This window comes from Eptesicus fuscus, chromosome 6 (genome assembly GCF_027574615.1).
Source record: "Eptesicus fuscus isolate TK198812 chromosome 6, DD_ASM_mEF_20220401, whole genome shotgun sequence".
NCBI lineage: Eukaryota > Metazoa > Chordata > Mammalia > Chiroptera > Vespertilionidae > Eptesicus > Eptesicus fuscus.
The window spans coordinates 8,822,878-8,831,235 of NC_072478.1; the positions used below are offsets into that span (position 1 = coordinate 8,822,878).

Genomic DNA, 8,358 nt, shown 5'->3' on the forward strand with positions numbered 1-8,358 from the left:
CCAAGACACACGCCCAGTCCCACGAGACCCAGACAACAAGCAGCTCGTGAGCGTGAGCCACTTCCTGACACCCAGAGCAGCCTTCAGCTAGCTACTTACCCAGCTTACAGCTGGAGGTCACAGAGGTCAGAGGCCAAGCAAAAGGGCAAAGGGGTGGTTCATACCTATCCTTGCAGCTCTTGCTCAGTGCTGGCAGAACCCCACCCTCATGGTCCTCCGGGCCTCCCTGGAGACAGGAAAATAGGGCCCACAAGTGGGGCTTCCCATGGGCTTCCCCAGGGTCAGCCTGGGTGAGGTCACTTTCTCTTCCAGAGCTCTGCAGGAAGGTGCCCCCTCTTCCCCAGCTGAGACAGGCTGGCTGTGTCCCATACCCCGAAATCATACCCAGCCCGGCCCCATGCAGGGCCAGAACATGCTGCCCTCAGGAGAACAACAAAAAGGAGTGGTAGAAGCTAAAGAAGTAGGAAATGGCAGAGGAGGGCACTGTGTGGGGACAAGGGGGAGAGGAGATGGGTTAGAGATGGAGGACAAGTCATTGAGAGGGGAAGAAAACTGTCAAAGAGGAACAGATCTGAGAGAAGAAATGGCTAGGAGAGGGGGCCGTGGGAGAGGGACAGGAGAGGCAAGGGAAGACACCCTGTCAAGACTGGGCTGAGGGACAGGAGCAGGAAGGCAGAAGGCCAGAATAGAGAAGGCATGCAGTCTTGTCTTCTGTGCAAACCGACAGAGAATGGAGTGGGGACACGTGGCAGAGAGGAGGAAGGCCTCTGCTTTGTCTCCACTGAGAGACAAGGGTGGAGGGAGAAGAAAGAGATTCAAGAGAAAGGGTGTTTAAGATGATGGAAAGAGGGACTAGAAAGATGGGAGGGGGAAGAACATAGGAGAGGGGTGGGGGTATGGGAACAAGGGACATTGGGGTAATGGGAGGGAAAGGCACTGGAGAGAGGATGAATGAAGTGTCAGAAGGATTTGTGAGGAGGAAGTATATTGGGGGTGGTGGGGGGGAGAGAAAATTGAGAAATGGCAAAGAGGGAAAAACCAGGGTGTGAAAGGGTTATCAAATAGGGATGTTACAGTAAATATTGAGAGAGAAAAGCAGATCCTCAGAGTAGGGAGGCATGAGAAGATGAACAGGTTACTCAGAGGGGAAAGGTGCAATTTGGCCTTGAAGCAAATAAAAAAGATGCTCAACATTTTTTTAAAAAGTGCAGATGAAAATGACATTTTCACCAGCTATCCTGGCAAAAGTGACAGCGCCCCCTGGTGGTGATGTTTGCAGGGAAAAGGGAGCTGCTATGGCACACGCCATTGAGGGGAGCTGGGCTTTCACTGGGAGGAAAGGTGCATTTCATCTTTATCTCTAAAGAGACATCAAGAGCTCCCTAGTGTGCCTACAAATCAATAAAGAAAGGACAACCAACCTAAAGAGAAAATAGGAAAAAAGGCACAATGCACACTTACAGAAGAGAAGACATGACCAATAAACATGAAGACACACTCGATCTCATTCATAATCAGGATAATGCCAAGCAAGACAGATACCATTTTAGACCCATTCAATTGGCAAAAATAAAGACATTGGACAAAGCAAGTGTTGGAGAAGGTGGGGATCAATAAGAATCAGATATTACTGGAGACAGTGTAAACTGGTACATCATTTGAAAAACCATCATGTAAAATTGTTGACGATTTTATAAAGTTCAGAGCATCTTAAAATGTATTGTTTAGGCATAAATGTCTGTAATAGAACTACAGTAGTCCCCCCTTACCCAAGATCTCCAGCAGATTCCTGAAGCCACAGATGGTACCAAATCCTATGTTTATGATGTTCCCCACAAACATATACACACACTTGGAATAATTATAAAAGCTGTGTTTATTAAAATGCATTTCATTTTCAAAATTGAGCTATCAGCTGTTAGTGTGTGTACATTTTTGGGGAATACCCTGTATATTGTGTTTTGTTTATTTCTGGAGTTTTCCACTTAATGTTTTTGTACAGCAATTGATCACAGGTAACAGACCTCAGAAAGCAAAACCGTGGGTAGGAGGATACTACTATAGTTAAGAAAATATAGACAGAAAATTCAGAAGACTGATACGTTACCTTTGATCTGGGGAAGCAGGGGGATGGGATTCCGGTAGATATAAATTACTGTCACTGTTCTAGTTTTTGAAGTTGTGAGGTGTGGTGACAGATATATTATCCTATCTAATAAAAGAGTAATATGTAAATTGACTGCCACTCTGACACAAGATGGCTGCCCCCGTGTGGTCAAAGATGGCTTCCCCCATGTGGACACAAGATGGGCAGTTGGGAGGGACCAGGCCTGCAAGGGAGAGCAGTTGGGGTGATCAAGCCTGCAGGGGAGGGAAGTTGGGGGTGACCGGTCCTGCAGGGAAGGGCAGTTGGGAGGGACCCAGGCCTGCAGGGGAGAGCAGTTGTGGGGGACCAGGCCTGCAGGAGAGGGCAGTTGGGGAGGACCAGGCCTGCAGGGGAGGGCAGTTAGGGGCAATTAGGCTGGCAGGGGAGCAGTTAGGCATCAATCAGGCTGGCAGGGGAGTAGTTAGGGAGTGATCAGGCTGGCAGGCAGACGCAGTTAGGGGCAATCAGGAAGGCAGGAAGGTGAGTGGTTGGGAGCCAGCAGTCCTGGATTATGAGAGGGATGTCTGACTGCCCGTTTAGGCCTGATCCTACCAAAGTTGGACATTCGCGAGGGGTCCCAGATTGGAGAGGGTGCAGGCTGGGCTGAGGGACACACACGCCCATGCACAAATTTCATGCACCAGGCCTCTAGTTAAATACAATTTGAAAGGGATATGCAGACTTCACTCATATGGGATCTAAAACTAAAAGCATCTGCCCTAGCTGGTTTGGCTCAGTGGATAGAGGTCAGCCTGTGGACTGAAGGGTCCTGGGTTCAATTCTGATCAAGGGCACATGCCTGGGTTATGGGCTTGATCCCCAGTAGGGGGCGTGCAGGAGGCAGCCAATCAATGATTCTCTATCATCATTGATGTTTCTCTTCCTCTCTGAAATAAAAAGATACATTTTTAAAAAACTGAAAGCATCAAATGAACAACTAAGATAAAAATTCATAGACACAACAGTATGGTGGTTACCAGAAGGAAAGAGGGATGAGGGGTGGTGGTGAAGGGTAGAGGGGGTGGAGTGTATGGTGACAGAAGGAGACTTGACTTTGGATGGTGGACACAATACAATATACAGATGATGTATCATAGAATTATACACTTGAAACCTATATGGTTGTACTAACCAATTAAACCCCAATAAATTTAATTTTTAACCTTTTGCACTCAGATGTCGAGTGTGACTCGACACGGTTAGCATTGGTAGCAGCTCGTATGTCAATTACTCTTTGAATGTATCAATAATTAGAAATATAAAAAAATCCAAATAAGTTTGTATGAAAAGAAACTCCAGTTTTTTATTCTACTGCCGCGCTTTGTAAAATCTGGGGTATTTAAAAAATTAAATCCCGAGTAGAATAAAGGAATCGAGAAAAAAGCAAATGAGTGCAAAGGGTTAAAAAGTATTTTAAAGGCAATATGGAAAAAGACAGCATGCAACCTGGGAGAAAGTACTTGCAAGCCATATGCCTGAAAAGGGCCTAGTATTCAGAATCTATAAAGAACTCTTACAGCCGAAACCGGTTTGGCTCAGTGGATAGAGCATCGGCCTGCGGACTGAAAGGTCCCAGGTTCGATTCCGGTCAGGGGCATGTGCCTTGGTTGCGGGCACATCCCCAGTTGGGGGTGTGCAGGAGGCAGCTGATCGATGTTTCTCTCTCGTCGATGTTTCTGGCTCTCTATCCCTCTCTCTTCCTCTCTGTAAAAAATCAATAAAATATATTTAAAAAAAAAAAAAAAAAAAAAGAACTCTTACAGTTCAAGAACAACAGAAAGGATAGGCAAAGGACTTGAATTAACATTTCTCCAAAGAAGATATCCAAATAGTTAACAAGCACACCAAAAAAAGATGTTCAACAAATCAAATGATGTTCAATGTAAATCAAAACCACTTCACATCCATAAGGATGGATGTGACAAAAAATGAAATAACCAGTGTTGGTGAAGATGTGGGAAAACTGGAACAACCCTCATACATTGATGGGAACAAAATGGTTAACACTGTGGAGCACAATTTGGCAGCTTCTCAAAAAGTTAGTTACATATGAGTCAGTTGAAAACAGGGACTCAAAATATTTTGCATGGGAGAGGAACCAAGATGGCAGCAAAGTTAAACTACTAAACTGCCACCTCGTACAACAATTTCAAAAATACAACTAAAAGATAAAACATCTACCACCCAGAACCACGGGGAAGCTGGCTGAGTGGAAGATTTACAACTAAGAAGAGAAAGGAGCACAAACGCTGAAAAGCTGAGGTACGGAGGCGCGCGAATCAGGCTGGTGACGGAAGACCGGGCACGCGGCTTTTCTTCAACCCGAAGGGAGACAAGCTCCTGATCACTCTGAAATCCAGTTTCTGGGGACACGCAGGGGACCCAGACGCCTACGGGGAGAAGCTGGACTCGGCCATCGGGTCGGAAAGTGAGAGTGACTTTTTGCAGAGGTGCGCCCAGCAATCATTGTTTACTGTGCTGGAGCACGGGATGCAGGGACTTGGAAACGCGGAAAGGCAGAGACGGCTGATAGCAGCCATCGCCGTTTGCCACGCCCTAGCCTAGTGACGCCCTGAGACCCCGCCCCACCCTGAGACCCCGCCCTGCACATTCTACAAACCTGCCCAGGCTCCACACAGTGCTTTTGCATATAAATGGCCTGTTCTGTGGCAGCTTAACCAAATTAACTGCAGCTCCAGTCAGACTGCTCCAAAACCGCCCAAGCAAAGAGGAGAAAATTGTAGTTCTTGCTGTAGCTCCTGATGGGGGGCCTCAGACAGTAGCTGACCTGCACCCCATTGGAGATCCAGACACTAGTGTATCTAGTGGTGGGTGTGAGACGACACCAGATTTCAACCACACTCATAAGGGACACATTCAAGAGGCAGACTCAGTGAGCACCAAAACCCTACTGGAACAAGTTCTGCCCCATAAACGTGTCTCCATCACAGCAATTCTTCTGTTATAGACACAGTGGGTCCTCACAGCCAATTGGCCTGGAGATCAATTCCTCCCAGTGACACCAACAACAATCAAGTCTTAACTACAACAAGGCTGTACACACAGTCCACAAAGGGGTACACCAAGAGTGTCCACCTCAGATAACTGGGAGGCTGACCCATTGAGCCAATAGGACACCTAGTACACAAAGCTACCCAACCAACTCAGGGAAGCAGCAAAAATGAGGAGGCAAGGAAACAGATCCCAAATGAAAGAAATGGAGGAGAACAAACGAATGGACATAGAGTTCAAAACCACGGTTATAAGGTTTTTCAAGAATTTCCTAGAAAAAGCCAATAAATTTAATGAGACCCTCAAGGATATGAAAAAGGACCAACTAGAAACTAAACATACACTGACTGAAATAAAAAATATTATACAGAGACCCAACAGAAGACTAGAGGAATGCAAGAATCAACTCAAAGATTTGGAATACAAAGAGGCAAAGGACACTCCTCCAGAGAAGCAAGAAGAGAAGAGAATTCAGAAAGTTGAAGATAGTGTAAGAAGCCTCTGGGACGACTTCAAGCGTACCAACATCCGAATTATGGGGGTGCCAGAAGAAGAGAGAGAGCAAGATGCTGAAAACCTATTTGAAGAAATAATGACCAAAAACTTCCCCCACCTGATGAAAGAAATAGACTTAAAAGTCCAGGAAGTACACAGAACCCCAAACAAAAGGAATCCAAAGAGGACCACACCAAGACACATCATAATTAAAATGCCAAGAGCAAAAGACCAAGAGAGAATCTTACAAGCAGCAAGAGAAAAACAGTTAGTTACCTACAAGGGAGCACCCATATGATTATCAGCTGATTTCTCAATAGAAACTATGCAGGCCAGATGGGAGTGGCAAGAAATATTCAAAGTGATGAATAGCAAGAACCTACAACCAAGATTACTCTACCCAGCAAAGTTATCATTCAGAATTGAAAGGCAGATAAAGAGCTTCACAGATAAGAAAAAGCTAAAGGAGTTCATCACCACCAAACCAGTATTATATGAAATGCTGAAAGGTATTCTTTAAAAAGAGGAAAAAGAAGAAAAAAGTAAAGATAAAAATTATGAACAACAAATACATATCTATCAACAAGTGAATCTAAAAGTCCAGTGAATTAAAAATCTGAGGAACAGAATAAACTGGTGAACATAATAGAATCAGAGGCATAGAATGAGAGTGGATTGATAATTCTCAGGGGGAAAGGGGTGTCTGTGCGGGGGGTATGGGAAGAAACTGGACAAAAATCATATACCTATGGATAGGGACAGCGGGGGGGAAGGTAAGGGCAGAGGGGGGGTGGGAACCATTCCATATGAATGGCCTGGTCCTTTGAAATCTAAACTTACCTAACAAACTGCAGCTGAGCCAGAGAGACCCAGAACATTCAAAAAAAGGCCCAAGACCCCACAGCAGCTTGCATTGCTTCACAGCTGGGCCTCATCTGGGCACCTCCAAAACCCAAACAAAGAAGAGGAATCTGCAGATCTCTCCATAGCTCCTGCTGGGTGGCCTCAGGCAGAGGCTAAATTAGCACCTCCTTGGAGATCCAAGAGCCAGTGGGGAGATATGGGGGGGGAAAGGAGAAACAATTGTAATAATCTGAACAATAAAGATTTATTAAATTAAAAAAATAAAAATAAATAAATAAAAATAAAATGCAATTGCATTAAAAAAAATATTTTGCATGAATGTTCACAGTAGCACCATTCATAATAGCCAAAAGATGGAAACCACCCCAAGGCCCATCAACCGGTAAATGGACAAATTGTGGTCCATCCACACAATGGAATATTATTCACCCTTAAAAAAGAAACACAGCCCTGGCCTAGTGGCTCGGTTGGAATGTCATCCCATACACCTAAAGTTGACAGGTCCCATCCCAGGTCAGGGTGCCTATGGAAGGAAATTCCCTCTCTCTCTCTCTCTCTCTCTCTCTCTCTCTTTCTCTCTCTCTCTTAAAAAAAAAACAACCAAAAACATATCCGTGGGTGAGGATAAAAAACAAAAACACCATGTGCTACTACATGAAATAACTGTTTAATGAGTAGGGAGATTTTTTTGGAGTGAGCCTTAAGAAAGAACTCCCATACTCGCTTTGGCAGCATATACTAAAATTGGAATACAGAGAAGATTGATGTGGTCCCTGCTCAAGGATGACACGCAAGTTCGCAAAGCATTCCATTAAAAATAATAATAAACCCAAATATCAGCAAGAAAAAGAGCCAGAGAAACCAAGATGGCGGCATAGGTAAACACCTGAACTTGCTGCCTCGCACAACAACTTCAAAACTACAACTAAAAGACAAAACGGACATCATCCAGAACCATAGGAAGGCTGGCTAAGTGGAAATTCTACAACTAGAAGGGAAGAGAAGAGCACACTGAGACTCACAGGAGCTGCGGAAGTAAAGTGCAAAGGTACGGAGGTGCATGCGTGGAGAGGGCTGGCAACGGAGTACATGGCTGGCTTTTTCAATCCGCAGGGAGACACAAGCTCCCGACTGCTCTGAACTCCAGTTCCGGGCAAGACTCTGGGGACCCAGACTCCTACGGGGAAAAACTGGACTGTCTGACAGCGGGCAGAACTCGAGGGCAGCTTTCTCTCAGAGGTGCTTGCAGCGATTACCAAGGGACACTGAGACCCAGGGGCCTCTTAGGGCAGGGCTGATGGGAAGCCATTGTTGTTTGCTCCACCCTGAGACTCCGCCCCATCCAAGCCATGCACAGAGGCTTTTGCTCCTGCTGGGTGGCCTCAGGCAGAGGCTAAATTAGCACCTCCTTGGAGATCCAAGAGCCAGTGTACCCAGGGGTCAGAGTAGAACCATCCAGATTACAACTCCTCAGATCCATAAGGGACACACTCAGGGGGCAGACTCAGTGAGCACCAAAGCCCCACTGAAGCAAGTCTTGACTCATAAAGGTGTCTCCAGCACAGAAGTTCTCTCATCGTTAACACAGCTGATCCTCAGGGCCAATTGGCCTGGAGGTCAATTCCTCCCAGTGATACCAACAACAATCAAGGTTTAACTATAACAAGAAGACTGTGAACACAGCCCACAAAGGGGTGCACTAAGAGTGTCCACCTCAGGTAACTGGGGAGGCTGAGCCACTGGGCCCTATAGGACACCTAGCACACAAAGCCACTCTGTCAATTCAGGGAAGCAGCCAAAATGCGGAGACAAAGAAACAGGTCACAAATGAAAGAAATGGA

General features: G+C 45.7%; 1 pseudogene; it reads left to right on the forward strand.

Moving 5' to 3' along the window:
• Nucleotides 1-7,239: 7,239 nt before the first annotated feature.
• LOC129149591 (U6 spliceosomal RNA) lies at nt 7,240-7,335 on the forward strand (annotated as a pseudogene).
• The last annotated feature ends 1,023 nt before the right edge of the window (nt 7,336-8,358 follow it).